General features: G+C 34.8%; 1 long non-coding RNA gene across 1 annotated transcript; it reads right to left on the bottom strand.

The window, feature by feature from the left end:
- Positions 1–2,868: 2,868 nt before the first annotated feature.
- Positions 2,869–15,962, bottom strand: LOC102154332. Its single transcript, XR_005369058.1, has 2 exons — positions 15,799–15,962; positions 2,869–3,570 (listed from the first exon to the last, which is right to left on the bottom strand). It is a non-coding gene; the product is annotated as an uncharacterized LOC102154332 (long non-coding RNA).
- Positions 15,963–23,029: the final 7,067 nt, after the last annotated feature.

Genomic DNA, 23,029 nt, shown 5'->3' with positions numbered 1-23,029 from the left:
ACATGAATCAGCTACTGGTCCTTTGCTAGATATGACATCTTCTGTTATAAAACTATGTCTATTTTCTGTTCATTCTATATTTTATTTGCTATCTCTTTCAGGAACAGAGGCCTCCAACAAAGTTAAATTGTGGGCCATCTGGCTTCTGGACTGTGAAGAAAATCCTCTTTCTGAACTTCAACTCAATTCTGCTCTTTCTGCTTATTTATGGTATTGTTAGAGGTCTGGGCTACAAAAGGGTAAGCACTGAAATCTCCTCATTGCTGCAAAAGGAATGGAAAAATAGCTTCAGGAAGATATGCATAGGTTTCTTATAGTTTGCAATTGGTCAAATTTCAATTGTTTAACGGGCTGTCAGTATCACATTGAATATCCAGCTGATTAGCTCCACTGGCTACTGAATGCCCAGTTGACCCTAGATAAGAATGAGGAAAGGTTGATTCACAGAATGGAGGCTCTGAATGTTTCTGTATCTGACTTTCAGAGCTCAGTCTATATGGTCACTTTTCTCTAAGTTGAAATTTAAAAAACTCTTATACTCAGATAGGATGTGCAGATTGTTTTATTTATGATAATGTTTTGGTAATTTAGACAAAAATCATTGTTTTACTTCATACAGTTTTAAAGTGGTAAACTTTTGAGGCTTGATTAATAAACATAAAACAGGTCATAGAATATACGGATTTCCCTTGCTATCTGAACACAGAACTTTCATATGAAACCTTTTGTAAGCCAGAATGGCATAAAATGAAGAAGCAATTAACATTAATTTATATGACAAATCTTTTGAGCCTTCCCAGACACCCCACCCGCCCCCCAAAAGAAACCCCTTTTAGGCTTTTCTGATACCTTATGATGTATCTTGCTAAATGGATGCACAAAATAAATCAAGATAAAGCCCAGATGCTTACAGACACAGTTCAAAGAGACGATGGCTGGATGCTGAGATGCTGAGTGTAGTTCCTGGGGAAGGAGCTTGGTGAGTGAGCACTGCCTCTGTGAGGGGTTGCTCCAAAACAAATGATGAATGCTCTTTTGCTTTCTGCATTTTTTCATAAAAAATGAAAATACTCTTCAGATTTCTTTCAGTCAGAGAAAACAGGTACTAATGTTAGGTCTTTCATAAAAGTGAAGTGACATAATGTGAATGTTTGGAAAGCACTGGGGTTACCTGTATCGGTTGGTTTACTTGTCTCTCAAATCTTTTGGAATAATGCCCCAAAGTCTCCCTAAGTTATTATTGTATTATTTCCTTTGAATTAGGTTGGAATTTAGTTCAAAAACAATGATCAACCTGTGTGGATAAAAAGGGATTTATAGATCATCTGAGGATATAATACATCCACATTCCCCATTATGTTGTCTAATAGTTGATCCTAACTGGTTAATGTTACCCAAACAATCTCATGCAATTACCAAGTAGTAATATTTCACTGTTACATATATTGTTACTACCAGAAATCTAAAAATTGTAACAATTGTTATTTTAATCACAGGATTGCATTGAGTGATAAGAATCTTGGCTGTATTATTTTCTCCAAAGTAGTTTACTTAGTGATGCCAGGGTGGTCACTTTTACTCTGTTTTCCTTATTTGTAAACCAGGGATAATGCTACATGCCCACTCACAAGCATGTGGTGAGGATTAATTAGATAAATATCAGCAAAGCCTCCTGAGCTCCTTAGGATTGAGGTGTTTATCCATCCAAGGTATTATTATCATTATCATTATCACGCCATTTCCCTTCCATCATAAATAAAACTCATAGCTGATAAAGACAGAGAAGATTTTGTTGGCTTGCCAAATCCCACCCTACAACCTCTCGAGCAGCAGGGCAAGCCCGAGTGAGTCCCTTGACAGAAGACATATAATGGATTAAACTGATACTTCACTTGATCATAGCCAAAAGGTTTGTGTTAATGAGCTTAATAGTATTTACTTGGTGGCTGTCCAGAACAGCTGTCCTCCTCTGTTGCAGGTGCCAGAACCAAAGCCAAAGCAAGTCTGGATTTAGCAAATCCAATTACTTTTCAGGATTTGCTCCCTTCCAAGGCAGCAGTTATCATAATCACTCGTTGATAATAGACACTCTGTTATGTTGATACTGGATACCTATAACCAGATTCTGGGATCCATTTTCTTTCTTAAAAACACTATTTTAACTATGTAATAAGGCTTATCTAGACATGTTTTACATTTAGAGTGAAAGTTTGGCTTTGATTATGATAACACCAAACAACTAATTCCAGATTCTTTTGATTTGATAACACTCCTACAAGAATTGCATTTTAATTGTTTCTGAGCTCACAGATATTTCTTGATTAATTTTTTTTTGTCTGCAGGAGCAAAAAGGGAATTCAGAGGACATCCTAATTAAAAACGAAAATGGATCATCACACAAGTAGCTTATTATGAGATGTAAAACTCCATGAACAATGAATATAATCTTTGCCAAGCAGGGTAAGCAGTGTGTATGTTTTAATAATCCAGAACACCTGGATATTTCACATCCAGAGAGAAGGCAGAAATATAAGGTGAAAGTGACCTTGTAATAAGGAGGAATTCGCGTATGGAAGGAGGATGCCTGGATGAGCAGGCTAAGTGGTGACTGAAATTAGAAAACCCTTCCAATCAGTGTGAGGCAGAGAAAGCACGTATTGGCAGAATGACTGAAATGACATTGACGACCACTGGCTCTCTGGCTGCTCTCACACAAGCAAGCCTGCTAGGGTGCCTTTCTTAAAGAATCTATTTTTTCTATTTGTTCATTTTTTGCAGGGAGAAAGGGCAAGCAGAAAAGGTGTATTTGGTTGGAGAATGTGCAAACTCCATTTAAGCCTTGTCTTAGCTGGTTTACATTTTCTGTCATTAGCCCTTTTTTTTTTCTACTCTGGGTGACACAGCCTTGCTTTAGTGGATTAGTTAGACAAATGCTTCATCTATAAAATTATGTTAGTGTTCCTAGATAAAAATCCCTCTGCCCATTTGTGGCACATGAGATATTTCAGTAATTGATTTGGTTAATTGCAGGTTTCCCAAGGTAACACATTTTCAGTGTATTAGAAGACTTTCTGTATCCAAATACTGATGTTCCAAAGCTTTTGAATTTAATATCATTTTCCTAGTCAGTTTGACTCTTAAATTTCCTTTCTCCTTTTGGTTCTCCCTGCCATGGACTCTAACTTTGCAATTCCCCATAGTTATAAAGATCATTTATCCCAGACTTTTGAAAACTGTCCCAATTTCTCCCTGCAGTTTCACAAATCACTGAAATGTCCTAAGCATCCAAATAACATTTACTATACTGCCTCTCCCATCAGGAAGCTGTACAAAATTCCTGAGTCAGGAGTGTTCTGGTTCCATTTATAAGGAAAATATAGTCTCTGTCCCCGAGTAAGGCATGAGTTTGAAAACTTAAGTAGATCTGCCCACTCATCGGTTGTGAGTGCTTTACTTCAGCCAGTAAGTATATATTCACCAACATAAGAATATGTTTGTATAGCACTAACTTCAATTAGGTCTTCAGGGTAGGTTCTCTTTCCTTTGTTGGCCAGATTCAGTTCTGAGTTCCTAGAATAAAAAGAACAAGATATGGGCTGAATAGTCCATGTCTTAACATAGTCCTCTTAAAAATGACTTTTCCCCCCTAAAAATATTTGTAAGAATAATTTTAAGAAGAGTAAATGCCATTATGTAATTGATGAAGTCTAAATCTCAAAAAGTTTGAGCCTGGAGGAAACTCTTTTAAGATGGAATTCACTGAGAGGGTAGTGGTAGAAAGTAGTGAAAGGTTTGGGGACAGGGATCACCATCCTTTTATGTATGTCCCCCACCTGAATTTGTTCCTTATTTGGCAAACAGAATGTTATTTTTAGAAATCCAGGTAAAGGGAGAACACACTGGAAATAGACAAGAGCTTTCACCAACTTTGATCTTATGTCTTAATAAATGTTTGTTGACCTGCATCCATATGCCAATTATTGTTTTCCTTTTTGGGAGAATTTGTGAGGAAAACTGCTTTTAAAATAATCATGTTATAGCCATTTGATTACTGCTTTTGACATTTTTTAGTGCCTGAAAACTGAGATTGGTAAATTAATATATTTTTTTTCCCACATGGATTCTACTCTCCTAACCTTGACTAAACTGGAACTTTAGAACAGGAATAAGTAAAAAGATTCAAGCATATAATATCATTAAGAACATTATCTATCATCTATCTATCTATCTATCTATCTATCTATCTATCTATCATCTATCTATATCTATCTATCATCTATCATCTGAGAGTACTAGCTAATTAGATAAGCCTGGATTCCTATCTATGAGATTGTCTTCCATGAAATGGAGTGATTTTTTCTATGTATTATGCCACATTTCTTCCTGAATTATTTATGAAATTTTTCCTAGCATGTTCTCTTGTCATTTCTCTCTCACCTGGTCTGCCATGTGCATTCCTATTTCCCTGAGTATTTCTGGCTCTTTGGTGGCAATTAAAAAGTCTAGCAGTATAATTGGTGATAGTAGAAAAGAGATTTAATTCCTGATGGAGTATTTCTGGGTACAATTAGTTCTGCTCAGGATTGCATATTATTTTCTTATGTATTGTAACCTCATAATTTCTACCCACATCTTCATAACTACATTAAAGATGAATTACCAAGAAAATAAGCCTACCCATTTCAGGAGCCATGTTTATTATAGTTTTATTCTTAAATCCATTTGATGGTTTTGTGGTATTCAACATTCACTCTCACATTGGAGAAATCCAAAGTTGGGGTGATGCAGTGATCAGTATAATTGCGTGATTTCTGACTTAAATCAATCCTCTTATGTGGTCTCTGTTTCTCAGATAGTCTTTATAAAGTAATAATTAATTTGTCGTTCCATATTTTTATCATTAATAAAATATCAAACTGCCAATCAGAGCTTCTGATCAATATATCAATATCATAATATGATCAATATTAAAAGCCAGATTGAATAACAGTTTAATCTATTACTTTTCTGTAACATGCCAGGCACTGAGCATGTAAAGGTAAAAAGCATAGCCCTTCCCTCAAGGAGTTTATAAACTAGTGGGAAAGAGATATATCAATATACACGGAGTTCATATAATATAATCCCAAAGTGAACTCATTTGTTTTAAGCTGTAATACAGCCCTTTATTAGATAAATTTGATTTTCATTAAATTTTTTGAAATTGGATTAAAACTCTTCATATCTGTTTTTGGATTGGTTATTACTAGCCAAGCTGTGATGGTGAAAGATATTCAGAGTATCTGGATTAGAGTTCAGAATCATAACTCTACCATAAAGGGATTTTGTCATTGAAGTGGTTCTTATATATAGCTGAATTAGCCTTAAATGAAGTAGGATTGCATTATGAGAAAAATACTGGCAAAATAGTTTTTGTTTGCTTTTGATAGTATTCTATGCAGGGGTGATACAGTTGAAAATGTTAGATTTGCTCCCAATCTATCAAATGTTAAGATGAAGAAACAACTGTTTTGCAAGAGGAATTCTAGAAGCAATCTTTTTTGTGAATGCTGGTTGGCATTTTTTACCTGGGCATGGCCTCAGGGGAGATTATTCTCTGGTAAGCAATGCAGCATGGATGAGCAGTGAAAGTCTGAGATAGATTTATTACAGTCATGTAGACTATAACCCTATGTGTTCTAGACTGATTTCTTCTACTGGCTAATACCAGAAGTTTAGGAGGAAGAAGGGGGAAGTCTCACTCCAAGGCCTCTGTTAGTATACATGACTTGTCTTTCTCCCTCACATAAACACACATAAACACTCATATTTAAACACACACACATTTATACACAAAGCCTCCAGTGATTTGAACAGTGCTATTTATGGAAGAGGTAGGCTCTGGTTCCTAAATCCTGCAGTAATTACTTTATTTCTTGAAGCATGAGATTTGATTACCCACATATTATTATTATGCATGCTGTGTAATGTTTTTGACTGTCACTTCATGCAGCTCTTCTTAAAAAAGGGAGTCTCACAATTTAGCTCAGGAAGACCAATATTTTGCATAGGAAGAACAAGTTAGTGGCAAGGTCTGCCAAGAAATCCATTGGGTTTTCAGAAGCCCTGAAGTAGACGCTGGGCAGACCAGTGTTTTCTAAAGGGAAGCTCTTACAAAGAAGTTTGGAGATGTGAGAAGATGAGTGAATTTGAGGAGAGGAGCAGGTTAGTACTAATTAAACACCACAGGATAAAATGTAGTTCTTAGATTTAAGTGAAGGCTGTGTCCCAAACAATAAGAGTAAACATTGGCTAATTAATTTCCTTCACATATGATTCAATAACCATGGCTAGTGTCTTGGTGAAAACCTTTTACCATCATGAGCTGCTATCTCTCCCCTCTGCTGTCATATCTGTTTGTATTTGGAAATATGATGCAAAATAAAAATGACCAGAAAGCCAGGGGAAGGGATGGTTTATGCATCATATTAGAAATCTGACTTCCCATATCAGAAAAAAGTAAAGCTGATCCCCATTTTACTCAATCTAACAGTAGATTAGATGGATTAAAGATTATTATGAAAGCTTAAATATCACTTCTGGAGAAAATGTAAGGAATATTCTGTAATTTAGGAGAGGAGAAAGGCTTTTAAACGAGATTCTCAAAGCACAAATTCTAAGAGGGGAAATAGGTATATTTACACTGAAAGGAAATCGTTTTGCTCAATAAAGGATGCCATTGACTAAATGAAATGATAAATGAGTCCTCGGAAGACAACATCTGAATTTTGTAAGATCAAGAGGGGCTTAGTTTCTAAAATATGAAGTGAATTCTTTTTTTTTTTTTTTTTTTATTTATGACAGTCACACAGAGAGAGAGAGAGAGAGAGGCAGAGACACAGGCAGAGGGAGAAGCAGGCTCCATGCACCGGGAGCCTGACGTGGGATTCGATCCCGGGTCTCCAGGATCGCGCCCTGGGCCAAAGGCAGGCGCCAAACCGCTGCACCACCCAGGGATCCCGAATTCTTTAAAAAGTAACAAGAAAAATGCAATGAGTTAAATGGGAAAAAGGTGGAGGATAGGAATTGGCAATATAGATAAGGAAAAGCCTGATCTGTCAATCAGTACATAAAGTAGTAATCCAAGAAATAGAAATTAACACATTGAGTTACAATTTTACATATATATCAGTTTAGTTGTAATTAGAAAGAAGCACACTGGGGATCCCTAGGTGGCTCAGCGGTTTAGTGCCTGTCTTAGGCCCAGGGTGTAATCCTGGAGTCCCGGGATTGAATCCCACAACAGGCTCCCTGCATGGAGCTTGCTTCTCCCTCTGCCTGTGTCCTTGCCTCTCTCTCTCTCTGTCTCTGTCTCTGTGTGTCTCTCATGAATAAATAAAATCTAAAAAAAAAAAAAAAAAGAAATAAAGAAAGAAAGAAGCATGCTACCAAGGTTGGAGAGGACGTGAGAGATAATTATTTTTATGCTCTGCTTGAGAATGTAAATGGTACATTTTTTTTCCCCTGGAAGCAGAGTTCCAGTCCTTGGTGAAATTAAAAGTATGCATGCCTTAAGTTGCAGAATATAAAATCAAATGCAGCAGAAATCAGTTGCATTTCTATGCACTAACAATGACGCAGAAGAAAGGCAAATCAAGGAATCGACCCGGTTTACAACTGCACCAAAAACAATAAGATACCTCGGAATAAACCTTACCAAAGAGGGAAAGGATCTGTATTCTGAAAACTATAGAACACTTATGAAAGAAATTGAGGAAGACACAAAGAAATGGAAAAACATCATGCTTGTGGATTGGAAGAACAGATATTGTTAAACGTCTATGCTACCCTGAAACATCTATATAGTCAATGCAATCCCTATCAAAATACCATCAACATTTTCCACAGACCTGGAACAAACAATTGTAAAATTTGCACAGAACCAGAAAAGACCCCAAATAGCCAATGGAATGTTGAAAAAGAAAACCAAAGGTGTAGCATCACAATTCTGGACTTCAAGTTGTATTACAAACCTGTGATCATCAAGACAGTGTGGTACTGGCTCAAAAACAGACACATGGATCAACAGAACAGAATAGAGAACCTAGAAGTGGGTCCTCAACTCTATTGTCAACTAATCTTAGACAAAGCAGGAAAGAATATCAGATGGAAAAAAGACAGTCTCTTCAACAAATGGTGCTGGGAAAATTGGGCAGCCACATGTAGAAGAATGAAACTGGACAACTTTCTTATACACAAAATCAAACTCAAAATGGTTGAAAGACCTAAATGCGAGACAGGAATCCATCTAAATCCTAGAGGAGAACACAGGCAGCAACCTCTGTAACCTCAGCTGCAGCAGCTTCTTGCTAGATATGCCTCCAAAGGCAAGGGAAACAAAAGCAAAAATGAACTATTGGGACCTCATCAAGATAAAAAGCTTCTGCACAGCAAAGGAAAGAGTCAACAAAACTAAACAGTAACCTACAGGATGGGAGAAGATATTTTCAAATGTTTTATCAGACGAAGGGCTAGTATTCAAAATCTATAAAGAACTTATCAAACTTAACACTTCAAACCCCAAAAATCTAATCAAGAAATGGGTATAAGACTTCAATAGACATTTTCCCAAAGAAGACTTACAAATGCTCAACATCACTCAGTGTCAGGGAAATACAAGTCAAAACCACAATGAGATACCGTCTCACAGCAGTCAGAATGGCTAAAATTAATAAGAAATAACAGATGTTGGCAAAGATGCAGGGAAAGGGAAATCCTCTTGCACTGTTGGTGGGAATGCAAACTGGCACAGCCATTCTGGAAAATAGTATGGAGTTTCCTCAAAAAGTTAAAAATAGAGCTACCCTACAACTCAGCAATTGCACTACTGGGTGTTTATCCAAAGCATGCAAACGTAGTGATTCGAAGGGACACATGTACCCCAATATTTATGGCATCACTGTCCACAGTAGCCAAACTATGGAAAGAGCCCAGATGTCCATAGACAGATGAATAGATACAGAAGAGGTGGTATATATATACAACGGAATATCATTCAGCCATCAGAAAATGAAATGTTGCCATTTGCAATGACATGGATGGAACTAGAGGGTATTATGCTAAGCAAAAGGTTAGTGAGAGAAAGACAATTATCATATGGTTTCACTCATATGTGGAATTTAAGAAGAAAACCAGATGAATGTAGGGGAAGGGAAGGAAAAATAAAATACGATGAAAATAGAGAGGGAGGCAAGCCATAACTCTTAACTCTAGGAAACCAACGGAGGGGAGATGGGTGGAGGGATGAGATAATGGGTGATGAGCATTAAGGAGGGCACATGGTTTAATGGGCACTGGGTGTTCTATGCAACGGATGAATCACTAAACTCTACCTCTGAAACTAGTAATACACTGCATGTTAATTAAATTGAATTTAAATAAAATATTTTTTAAAAAGGAAGGACATCTGAATAAATTATTAATACTTATAAAAAAGAATATGCATGCTTTATGATCCCTTCACCCCCATACATAAATGACAGAAAGATCTCTAAGTTATAACCAGTTGATCAGAAGTGCAGGTGACAACCTGTGACCTGGAACTGACATCTGAAGTGGGAGTGGTCTTGTCAGATCCTTGTGGGATCTGATGTTAACTCCAGATAGGTAGTGTCATAACTTCATTGAATGGTAGGGCACCCACCTGATGTTAGAGGATTGGTTGAGATGGGGCAAAACCCCACACATTTCTTGGTCAGAAGTATTGTGAGTAGCAGAAGAGAAATAAGGGAGTTTTTTTCCCATACTTAATTTTGTAAGGAAACGTGCTAGTTTAAGGACAAATATTGAACACAGTGGGGTAGCTGCCTGAGGGGAGGGGCTGTGGGTAGTGGGGACTGGAATGGAGAGCAAGGATGAAGGGAAAAACCTATCACAGCAACAAATAAAAAGAATTCCATGTTTCTTCCTGGCATTTCTCAAACAAAGATGGATTTTTGAAGAATTGTTTCGTTTTTTAAAAATTGGCATTCATCTTGGAAATAATGATGGAAGGAGCATAAGATCCAGGTTAGAAAGCACGCGTTTGTTCTGACTCTGTTATAATCAGTGGAGTCATCTCTGCTTTTGGATGCTCATATTCTTCAGCTCTAAAATAATGATCCTCCCAATGCTTCCCAATTTTGAGGCCCATTAAGTAAGTGAGTTCTAACATGTAATACTTCTTTGTAAACTGTAAAATGCTTTTCCAACGTTAACCAATTTCATTTTCCTTGTAGCAAGTTTATTCACACTGAGAAGCTTTGTGCCTTTTTAATAAACCAAGTTGGAAATTGAAAACCGAGCCTCCCTTTTACTCTCATGTGGTTCTCGATTCATCCTGGAGCAAGTATTGATCAGCATTGTTTGTCCTGAAAGGGACAGTTTAGTGTAGTCGTTTAGAGCTGGCCTCAGGAGTCAGACTGTCTGGATTAGTGCTGAACTCCCGCTTGATCTGAGTGACCTGGGCAAGTGACAAAATTTTTACCTCTCAGTTCTCTCATCTCGAAGGAGAGGGTAGTCACCCTGACTTCAGGGCAGCGCTGGGAGGATTAAATTAGCTGAAGAACAGTGTTTAGAATAATCCCTGTCATCTAGTCAGTGTTCAGCAAAAGTCAGTTGCTGTTGTTATTATTACTTAATTAGGATAAACCTCAGGGACTGACTTTGGCAACTTTCTTATATTTTTTTGCTATAAATAATCCAAATTGTTTGTAGGAAATATCAAAGATAACTCCCCCCCAAAAGATAAAATTAATGAGGAAATGGTCCAAAGTATAAAAGCGTCTAGGGCATTTATGTTTTATTTACCAAAATGGCTAACATTCACACATTTTTGAGGTTGGATTCTAGTCTACTCGGTTGTTTCTAACGGTGGAAAACATTTAGTCTAGTGCGCTCTCTCCCTTTCTTGTTTCTTGACATCCTGCTTTCCTTTGTCTTCAGAGATCATTTAGATCCATGATCACATCATAGCACCCTTCAGATATTTCATTTTTAATATCCATATTTTTTTACACTTTAAATAAATATAGCATTCCTTAGATTATTCTTATTTGAAGAGTGATATGTTTATAGTGGGAAATTTGGAAAATAATGTTACAGAATTTCTTTTCCTTCAGTACCCGTGGTTCTTTGCCAGGCTGCTGTGAGGAATGAAAAGGTAGAGGAGATGAAGAGTGTCGGGCAACAAAGCAGTTTGTTGAGTGATAGTGAAGTTATTGAGCGATAGTACAAAGCTCCCAAAGAGAGAGGGGACCCAAGAGGGTTGCACCAGTTTCTAAATCTAGGGGTTTTTATGGGCTTTTTGGTGGGCTGTTTTAATCTGATTAACCCTCCCTGTGCTTGTCACCCAATCAGATTTTTGTCATCTACCTATCACGTGGGAAAGGGTGGAGGACTCCTTCCAGGTTGGTGTTAAATCCTTTTAAGTTTGGTTTCCCCTTAGGGCAAGAGTCCCTTGTCCCTGCCTGCCTTTCTTCTAACTATCCTTCATCAAAGAAAAGAAAAAAAAGGATAAATTTGAAATCATTCATATTTATGTAAAGAATGATAGTTGACATTTTAAAACAAAAACATTAAGTTTAACTTTAATTTGAAAGAATAAAAAAGATACTAAAATGTAACTGAAGGAGATACTAAACTTCAGTTACTTGAAAAAATATGTATTATCAGTTGCCAGAAGTTCCACCCAAGTTAAAATAACAGATTAAGAAAAAATATTAAAATATTTTAGATAATGTTTTATTGTTGTGGTGGTGGTTATTATTGTGACTTGGAACTACACATTTCTTAGTGTAGACTAAAGTTTCCAGATAATAAAACTTAATGTACTGTTAATTATTTATAAAAATTGGTTCACCTTTCAGTAATTTAAAATCAAGTTTAAAATTCAAGACTACTTTTAGAATCACTCTTCAGGAGAAATTAATATAAAAAGACAGATCCGGGGACGCCTGGGTTGCTCAGTGGTTAAGCATCAGCCTTCAGCTCAGGTCGTGATCCCAGTGTCCTGGGATCAAGTCCAGCATTGGGCTGCCTGCGGGAAGCCTGCTTCTCCCTCTGCCTGTGTCTCTGCCTCTCTCTCTGTGTCTTTCATGAATGAATAAATAATTTTTTTTTAAAAAGAGAATACAGACTTGTAAGCAAAATGTATGGTAAAATGACAAATCACTTTTAGGAAACACAACTATAAATTCAGAGTACTAGTTTGATCCTATTGATCTTTTCTGAGTTACCTAAGTGTTTTGGCTTCATTATTTCAGAAAGTGTTATCTCTTATATTCTTCTCAGCTGCTCAAAATCATACCACATATTACTTTGGATCATAACTTTCTATTTTTATTTGCTGATAATTAAAAACTTTCTTTTCATGTTAAATAAGAAGACTTTCTCATTAAGAGTCTGTTATGATTTATACATTCTTACTAAAAAATTTGCACAGTAGTGTCTAGTCTAATTTTGAAGGTGGTTTTTCAAAGTTCTCAGACTTCCTGCTCTGATGTGAACCATGTTTTGCATTGACACAGTGTTCATACAGAGGTGTTTTTTTTTTTTTTTTATTGCAAATCTTAGGTGCTATGGACTGAATTGTGTCCCCACCCCCCCAATCATATATTGCAACCCTAATTCCCATTGTGACTGTGTTTGGATATAGGACCTTAGGAGGTAATTAAGGTTAAATGATGTCTTAAGGGTGGAGCATTAATCAGACAGGATTAGTGTCATTATCAGAAGAGACAATAGAAAGCTCATTCTCTTTGTGGTACTCAGTGAAATTATAGGAGTGGTGGCCATCTGCAAGGTAGGAAAAGAGTTCTCACCAGAGACTCACCATGCTGGCACCCTGATCTCAGGTCTCCAGCCTCCAGAACTGTGAGAAAATAAAATTCTATTGTTTAAGCCACCCAGTCTATAGTATTTTGTTATGGCAGCCCCAGCTGACTGATGCATGAAGTGATTTCACCATTTCTTGGATCCCATTTTTGTCTTTTGGATTGAATTTTTACTTTACTGTGTTGTGCCCAAGATTGCGAATCCGAGAAACCACCAAGGAGCCGACACCGACGCAAGCGCACGAGGGTTTATTTGCAAGCTCCAGCTTGGGTCCAAGTTTACCTGACACAGTGGAGCAGGGACTTGGACCCCGAAGTGGGTTACAGCTGGGTTTTTTATGGGCTGGTCTAGAGGACCTCCAGAAGGGGGGGAGAAATTTCTCAAGTTCTGTTTACAATCTGATATGGGGCTTTCAAGGGCATTGAGCTCTGTTCTCATTCTAATATGGGACTTTCTGCCACAGGCGTGGGCTCTGTTGTCTTTCTGATATGGGATTCTCTGCTGAGGACATTCTGCAGTTTTTCCTGTAAAGTTCAGCTCTTATTCACAGGCCTAAGATGGCTGTACTTGTGCTAATGCTAAACTTGAGGTGGGATGGCCTTGATTTTTCTCTGCCTCCACAACTGCAGTTTGTCCTATAATCAAGTTTTTTAGAAGGAGGACATGGATGGTGAACTTTCTGGGTCCTTGACTATCTGAAAATAGTATTTTGAACTAAGATATAATGTACTATATTTATCCATTTGTTTTTTTTTTTCTTTCTATATAAGGTCAAATTCTTTCACATTTTAAAATTCTAGAAATCAGCATGCAAAATTTAATCATTAACAAAACCTCATAAATTACCAAACAGAAGGCAGAAGAGTGAGTTATGATATATAGCCAAGTTGATGTAGACCTTAGCTATGTGTTGAAGTTATTTATTGGAACATCGCCTCTGTTATTTTTATGTAATAGTGTCATCACATATTTAAATAATAACATAAATTTGTGTAAAAAAATTTGTCATCTAGAGTCATTGCTTCTGCATTAATTCTTGAACTGCCAACTTGAAGACTTCTTGTGTGAGAGAACTAAATGTCTTTATCACTTAGCCTATTGTTAGCTGGGATTTTGTTACTTGCACCGAGGTGAAGACTAAATGATACATCATAGATTTAGCTGTATAATTTCAAACTATATTCTTCTTCAACCATCACAATGAAAGAATGAGCCCCTGGAGGTTATGCCAGCATGATGACCCAGAGTTTTTTCTTAGCTCATGATTGCAATCTTGATTCTTATAACATGATTAAAATTGTATAATGTTCACATTTGGTGACCTCAAGGTTTTCTATTTGGTTAAACTGGTAGTTTTAATTTTTTCTTAATTGAATTGCACATCACAATTACCTAAAAAGCTTCTCTTAAGAATCAACCAGTGAGTCTTGTTAAATAGATGTAACAGTAATAGTTTTTCATTTCATATGAACTAATCACAGCCAAATTTCTTATTCACTAGAAATTCTTTCACATATCCTGAGTTGTGGTACATGACCGACATCTTATGTGTCCTATATATTCTAAAATAAAATTATTTTTTATTTCAATGCTTTAGAAAATTTTGCACAATGTTGTCCCATTTTATAAAACAGAAAATGACAAACTTCTCTTTTATAAGTATGAGAATATATATGTTTGTGTGTGTGTAATATACATTTATACTAGGAAATAACTGCTCCATCAACTTTACTTATTTATTGACCTTTTCTTTTGTATTTGTCCAGGGCCAAATTGCAGTTCACAGTTCCACCCATTTTCCATACTGGAGAAGTGGGACTACTAGTTCAAAATTTCCACTGGTATTATTATTAATTACCCACAATTTGCTACCACCTTCTATACTTGCTGACTCTATGAGAAGTTAATCTAGAATTTTGCAGGAAAGAATGGCTCTTAGGTTTCTCAGGTCTTTTCTGTTTTTGGCCTACAGATTTCCAGACTCTTTTTTTCTACATTTAGCTGATGTCAGGTACTCTCTCTCTTCCAAAAAGTTCTCCTAATTTCTTGCCTGGGTAATTATTTTGGAAAGACCATATGAATTAATTTTGGTTATGTTTTCTGTCATTTCAATGAGATTTTCGAAAGGAAAGGAAGGAAACACATTTGCTCTTTACTCTTTCTTGAACTAGATGTCTTTCTTTCTTACATGATTCCCCCCTTTACTTAATTGACAACTTAAGGGGCTCCACCAAGCCAATCATATTTTAATTGTTCTTCAGAACAAACAACCTCAAAATTACCATCCATGAGGCCATCAATTTTCCTATCACCTTTATAGCGTCTTAGTGGGAAAAAAATGTGTTTACTGCTCATAGATTATATTTTTCACCTCTGGCATTATAGAAAATTTGTTATTTGTTTATTTTTTTTGAACTTTTAAAAAAGTTGTTTCAATTAAGAAAAACACTCTAATTCAGGTCCGAAGTATCCCAAATATATTTTTCAGAAGTAAACTTTACTTCTATTCTGCTATGACCTCTTTCAGAGATTTTGAATCAAAATGCCAATGTTAAATATGCAAGGCAGACTCACTGTGCAAACCCTTGAGACCATGGCTATAGAGTTTTCCAAGAGAAGTGCAGTAACACTGGTGATTTATGGCTGGCTGCAATAATGCTGTTACTGTCATGAGCCACTCTGGACATTCCCAGGAGACTAAAGCTTCCCTTTTTCCATCAATCATTACTGCAGTATTGAATGGGTGGCTAATGATGTTGTTGGCCTGTGGTTATATTCATGTCTCTTTTTTTAGAGAACAATAATCTTCACACTTCTGCTTGTGGCCCTGGGCAGAGCTGGAAATGAGAATACAATTTTCTATTTCCCGTCCAAAGGATGGAAATACTGCCAGAGTCTGCCTATGCTGAAAGCTGAAACTACTGTTCATTCTCAAATGATGCTCACCTCCTCACCAATGAATCCATAATTTCCAAACTCCTGGTGGAAAGTTGAGAAATACTGTCACATGGTATTATCCATTCTAAGTTTGGATCACTTAACAATTAGATGATCATTTGAATAATTATTGCTGGCACTGATAATGTAATTGTAACTGCCCAAAAAAGTCACCATTGTGACCTCACAGCTGTGGATCATGATAAAAGAATAGCGGTGTTCTCTAAGAAAAGACCCTGCTGATCCAGGCCTTGTGCTGAAAGAGTGCTCAAGCTGATGACAGGTTGAGTATGAGCCAGGCATCCCAGTGAAGTCAAACCATTTATGTTAGAGATAGAAAAAAACAGGTCATCTAGTGTAGATGTGTTATTGCTGTGCTTTATAGTCTTTACTGTAACTTCTACAGTGGCTCATCTTCTGTCCCTATCCAATATCATATTTTTCCACAGTTTTCATATCATTTAGTATATCCACTTCCATAAATACCATGTATTCTCTTTTTATTTTTGTTTAAGTAGAATATGAGCTGATTCTTCTGATCCTATCCTTATATTTATCTAAATTTCCTGGAACTTTGGGTATCTCAACTCTCATTTTCATTCCCTTTATTAATGGTGGGATATTGGGCAAATCATTTAATTTCTCTGAGTGTGATGGATACTTAGCATGTGAGGTGATTTTGAACATTCTAAACATTAAATTAGAATTCTACAGATTCAATTAAAAAGATATCTTTTCTGTCTCTTCTATCAACTAGCACAATATCTTATGCATAAGAAACGTTATGAGTTGAGGAGATTAACTAAATTAAGACACAGCCCTTGCCCTCAATAAATAAAATGATTGTTATAAATGGGAGATGTCAGTTGGGAGCTTCTATAGCCAACCTTGTGTTATATAGATAAGAATGACAACTTAAATTCTTCATTCCATGGTCTGTAGAAGTCCAGAGCCTCTATCAATATTTTTGTCTATTCTTTGTGTAAAGAGGGTAATAAAAAACTTAGTTAGATAGGCTGGTATTATTTAGTTTTGCCCCTTATTTGTTTCTGTCCTGTGGTGTATCGCTCCAAGTGAAAACTGGTTCTTTAATTGATTTTCAGTGCCAAATATCACTCAAGCAAGCATTCATGAATTTAATAGACTTTATTTATATTTCTTCCTTAAATTAAAAAAAAATTTTCCAATAAAACTTCCCACTTACATCTACTTTCCTTGTGTATCTATATTGTATGTCCTTATTTTTATATAAATATATCATAAATATATAGTAATGTAATATATTTTGTTTGTAATATTTAATATATATGTTTATGTAGTATATACGTAGTATGTAATATATTTGATGTTTGTATATTTAATATACATGTTTTGTATTTAAAGCATTTATACTAGTAGCATTTTGATGTACTTCTCATTCTACTTCTGATACTTTTCATAAAACTTTAGTATCTAAGATCTATGTTGATAGATGTAATTTTAGCAGTCATACCTAATTTAACACTTTTTTACCTTAGATATTTAAAGAAGCTTCCATTTAAGAAGCAGAAGAGACAAGCAAAGGGAAGAGAGAGAGACAAACCAAGAAAGAGTCTCTGAACTATAGAGAACAAACTGATGGTTACCAGGGAGAAGGTCAGGGGGAGATGAATTAAAAAGGTGATGAGGATTAAGGAGTATATTTTGTGATGAGCACTGGGTATTATACGGACGTGTGAATCACAACATTGTTCACCTAAAACTAATTTTACACTGTATATTAACTAACCAGAATTTAAATAAAAACTTAAAAAAAAAAGATGCTAATGCTTCAAAGAGCATGTGTATAAAATTCTGTCTTTGAATCCACATATAAAACTTTCTCTGGTGGTTTGTAGCCGAAAGTGGAGTAGGGCACAGGGTACGCATATACTTGGTTTCACTAGTCTACCAAATTGTACCCTAAAATGATTCCAATAATTCATAATCCCACAGTCCTCTATAATATTTCAGATTGTCTATATTTTTATATTCGTTAGTCACATTGGTATAAAGTGGATATATACATGAATCTCTATACATACGTGGATATGTTTCTAAGTCTGGCTTTCTTTTTTATTATTAGAACACTGCCTTAATTACTATAGACTTGTAAAATATGTTAATATCTTGTTGAGTTAAGCTCCATTATTTGCTCTATTTTTTTGAAATAATGCAGTTATTTTTAGAATTTCATTTTTTATTAATTTTAAAATTTGCAAATGATGTCTGCCACATTATACAAGTTCCAAAGGTCGCCATTCATGTAGAATACAAACTGCAATGATATGGTCCTGTAGTAAATTCCTTTAAATTCTTTAAATATTTTTTTTGCCACTGCATTTGCCACTGAATGTGCAGGCTAATTTGGCAGTAGTAGACATATTTATTTCATTATAGGCTTCATGTAATTATATACTTACAGGTACTCTGTAAGGATACAAATTTTCCTTTGTGTTTTTACTGCTGCAACCTAGATGAGAGTCTGATACAGCAGGAACTCAAAAAATAATTTCTGAATGAACAGATATAGTTTTCTACCCACCTATTCATTCATTCATTCATTCATTCATTCATTCATGTGTATGAAATATCTCTCCATCTATTGTAGTATATCCGGATGTCTTTTAAATGTCATTTAATGCCATTTACCTGTTTTCCAGAATGATTTTGTAAAGGTTTGCTAGGTTAAGTCCTACTCTTACAGATTTTGTTGTTATTTTTTTTTTTTGTTGTTGTTGTTGTTATTTTGACTAGCATATTACTCTCTAAATGATAATTACTGGCATAAAAAACAACTATTTTTTGATATGAGGTTCATGTATTTTATAGTTGCATTGTCATTAATTATGGAAGTTTGTCTATTGATTTTCCTTTTTTTATGGAAAAAAGGAAATTCATGATCATATCTTTTTCAAATGACATTTTGGCTCTTTATTTAAATATTTAAGTCTTTTTTTTATCTTGTGTGATTGTATTGGCCAGGACCTCCATGAAATATGCATGATGTTTGTGGTATGTTTTGCTATTCACCTGTTATACAGTTAAATAAAATTACCTCTTTGTCTACTTTGCTAAGGTTTTTAAAAAATAGGTGAAATTTACATTTTATTGAATGTTTCTATTTTTTCATAATTGGAAATGATATATTCCCTTTTAGTCACTTAACATAATTTAATAAATTATCTAATTTTGAAGTATCTTTCAATTTGTAAAATTAATATAATTTGTAAAAACAATTGAACTTATGGTGTGTTTCTACGAAATATTGTTGGACTCATTTATGTGATCCTTACGTAGACTTTTTGTGAATATATTCACAAATGGAGATGATCTAGAATCCTAATTTTTTGAATGTGTATCTAATTTTGTAATATATGTTATACTGGCCTTATAAAAATTACAGGCTGTTTGCCTTATTTCTGTACTCTAGGAATGTTACACTGGCCTTATAAAAATTACAGGCTGAAAAAAATAAAAATTACAGGCTGTTTGCCTTATTTCTGTACTCTAGGAAACATTATAGAAGCTGTAGGTTATTATGTGTTACTTGGATGGTTAGTACAAACTGCCAGGATAAACTATCTGGGTGGTAATTTTTGGAGAGATGTTTGATTTATCATCCTATTACTTTTAATGATTTTTGAGATAGTCCAGTCCTTTTTCATAGGAAATATTTCCTGGCCAATCTTTAATTTATAATTTAAAAATATCTCTGCTATGGAGATCTCTGGGTGGCTCAGCGGTTTGGTGCCTGCCTTTGGCCCAGGGTGCGATCCTGGAGTCCGGGGATTGAGTCCCACGTCGGGCACCCGGCATGGAGCCTGCTTCTCCCTCCTCCTGTGTCTCTCCCTCTCTCTCTCTCTCTCTCTCTCTCTCTCTGTGTGTCTATCATAAATTATAAATAAATAAATCTTTTAAAAAAATCTCTGCTTTATAAGTAGGGAATTTCCTTCTTTCATTCTGAATCTTGCTTATTTATCAGTGTTTTCTCTCTTTCGTGAATCTTACTAGAGAATTGCCTATATTTGTCTTTTAAAAATAGATTTAGCTTTGTTAATCCTTTCTTTCCTTTTTCTGTTTCATTGATTTTTACTCTTAATTATTGCCCTCTTATATGGTTTTAAAAAGTATTCTTGCAAAAAAATATTCCATTGTTTAGTTTCTAATTTTTGAGTTGAATGTTTAACTAGTTTTAGACATTTTATTCCCTATTAGATGTTTTAACATCTGTAAATTTGACTTTATATACATAACTTTGCTTTCAGAATTATGGTGTGAAGTGATTTCATGATCTTTTAACCATAAGTATTTCATAATTTGAGCATTTACTCTTTGATTGATTTGGGGATGTAGCATAATGGGTTTTCAATTATATGGTTCTTTCTTTCTTTCTTTCCCTGATGACATATGATGTGGAGGGTCTTTTCATATATTCATTGTCATCTATATATCTTCTTTGGTGAGATGTCTAGTAAGGTCTTTGACTCATTTTTAATTGTGTTTTTTTTTTTTTTCTTGTTGAGTTTTATGAGTTCTTTGTATGTTTTGGATAACAGTCCTCTTTATCAGATGTGCTTTTTCAAATATTTTCTGCCAAACTATGGCTTGTCTTTTCATTCTTTTAAATGTCTTTTATTTTTTAAATTCTGCCTTTCAAAGAGCAGAAGTTTTTAATTTTAATGAAGTCCAGTTTGTTTCAAGGATTATGCTTTTGCTGTTGTATCTAAAAGGCGTTGCTATACCAATGGACATTGAGGTTTCTCCTATGTTGTCTTTTAAAATTTTTATACTTTTGTATTTTATATTTGGGCCTGTGATCTATTTTTGAGTTAATTTTTAGAAGACTGTAGGATCTGTGTCTAGATTTCATTTTTTCTTTAATGTGTCTGGTTGTTCCAGCCTCATTTGTTTAAAAGCCATTTTTTTTCATTGTATTGCTTTTGTTTCTTTGTAAAGATCAGTATTTATGTGAGTCTATTTCTCAGCTCTCTATTATGTTCCATTGATCTATTTGTTCCTTCGCCAACATCACACTGTCTTGATTACTGTAGCTTCACTGTAAGTGTCGATGTCGGGTAGCCTCAGCTCTCTAACTTTTTCTCCTTTTTCTTCTTTCAACATTGTGTTGACTATTCTGAGTTTTTGCCTCTCCATATCCACTTTAGACTTACTTTGTCAATATTCACAAAATAACTTGCTGAGAATTTGATTAGGATTTTGTTGAATCCAAAGATGAAATTGGGAAGAATGGACATCCCGATAATATTGAATCTTTCTATTTGTGAACATGGGATAGCTCACCATTTATTTAGTTCTTTGATTTTGTTCCTCAGTTTTGTAGTTTTCCTCAGATAGTATACATGTTGGTAGATTTTTACCTAAGTATTTCATTTTTGTGAGTGCTAATGTAAATGGTACTGTGTTTTTAATTTCAAATCCATTTGTCATTGCTGGTAAATGGGAAAGTGACTGACTTTGTATATTAACCTTGTATCTTTTGTTCTTGCTAAATCACTTATTAGTTTCAATAGTTTTATTGTTGATTCCTTCACAATTTTTACACATATGATAATGTGTACAAAGGCAGTTTTGTTTCTTCCTTGCCAACTTGTATTTCTTCAATTTCCTTTTGTTTTATTGCATTAGAACTTCTGGTATGGTGTTGAAAAGGAGTGGTGAGAGAGGACATTTTTGCCTTGTTCCTGATCTAGTGGGAAAGTTCTGATTTTTCTCACCACTAAGTATGATGTTAGCTATCAGTTTTAGTAGATATTCTTTATCAGGTTGAGGATTTCCCCTCTATTCCTAGTTTATGGAGAATTTTTGTCAGAAGTGGGTATTAGTTTTGTCAAATGCTTTTTTTTTTTTTTTGCGTCTACTGATATGATCATATTTCTTTTTTAGCCTATTGATGTGATGGATTATAATAATTATATTTTGATTGTTGAACCAGCCATGTATACCTGGGATAAATCCCATTTAATCATGCTGTATAATCCTTTTATATATGTTGGATTCAATTTGCTAATATTTTGTTGAGGATTTCTGCATCTCTATTCATGAAAGATATTGGTCTGTAGTTTTTCTTGTAATGTCTTTGTCTGGTTTTGGTATTAGGTAATGCTTACTTCATCACATTATCTTTATAACCTGATTCATGATGGATTTTTGGTGTATTCTGTGTATGTGAAAAGAATGTACATTCCAAATTTACTGCATTATATTTTTGCTATATTCAGTAGGTCAAAATTAAAGATATAATTCTAATACCTACAGCTAATATAGTTAGTGTGTCAACTAACTTCAATAAAAAAATCATAAAAGTATAATTTTCTTCTTCTATGTCCTTTTTTTCTTTGATTTACTAGTTTTTAGGTGGAATGTGTTTGAATCTTTACTAAAACTAAAGATTGTTTTTATTTCCTGGTATTTCATTTTTGCTTTGTGTGATTTGAGACCCAATCATTAGAAATATATATCTATGATTTTACATGTTATTAGCACTTTATTTTTCTAATATGAGATGATCATCTTTATCTTTTATGGGATTTTTTATCTTAATTTATATTTTGGCTTGTACATATTGCTTAACATATATTTTAATCCTTTTGTTTTTCATCTTTTTGTCTTTGTTGTTTAGCCTTCTAGAATAACATATTTTTGGATTTATTTGGAAAAATGTATTTTGAGAGTTTATGTTTCACAAAAGGTGAATTTAACTATTTTTATAATTAATATAAATAAGGACTTATTTCTGACATTTGATTTTGCATTCATGATTACCATGCTTTATTTCTTTCCCACTTTTGATTGGAGATAGAATTTTCTTTGTTCAGATTTTATTTATTTCCTAGCTCCTTGGTTGGAAGGAATGCATCCTTTTTTTTTTTTTTTTTTAATGCATCCTCTTTTATTTGTCAATTCATTACCACTATAAGAATAGTTGTACCTATTTTTTCCACCAATAAAAAGCAAAAGCCTCAACTCCCTGTCAGTTTTAGTTCTACTCTCCCCTCCACACTGCCCCAACTATGCTCTATCTTCATTCTGATTCTTCATCAAGTGGGTTGGGTGCAAAGGAAGGGATCAGTGACAGTGCACTTAGTATTCTTCCTAGAGTGGACAATCAAATTGACTTTGGCGAAGTTTTTTTGAAAAGTGAGATTTTAGGAATGGGTAACAACTCATAATCTGTAGACTGTTGTCACTAGCCTGGTTT

Source organism: Canis lupus, chromosome 13 (genome assembly GCF_011100685.1).
Source record: "Canis lupus familiaris isolate Mischka breed German Shepherd chromosome 13, alternate assembly UU_Cfam_GSD_1.0, whole genome shotgun sequence".
NCBI classification, from domain to species: Eukaryota; Metazoa; Chordata; class Mammalia; order Carnivora; family Canidae; genus Canis; species Canis lupus.
The sequence above is the reverse complement of the archived record's forward strand: the minus strand, read 5'-3'. Positions and strand labels throughout refer to the sequence as shown.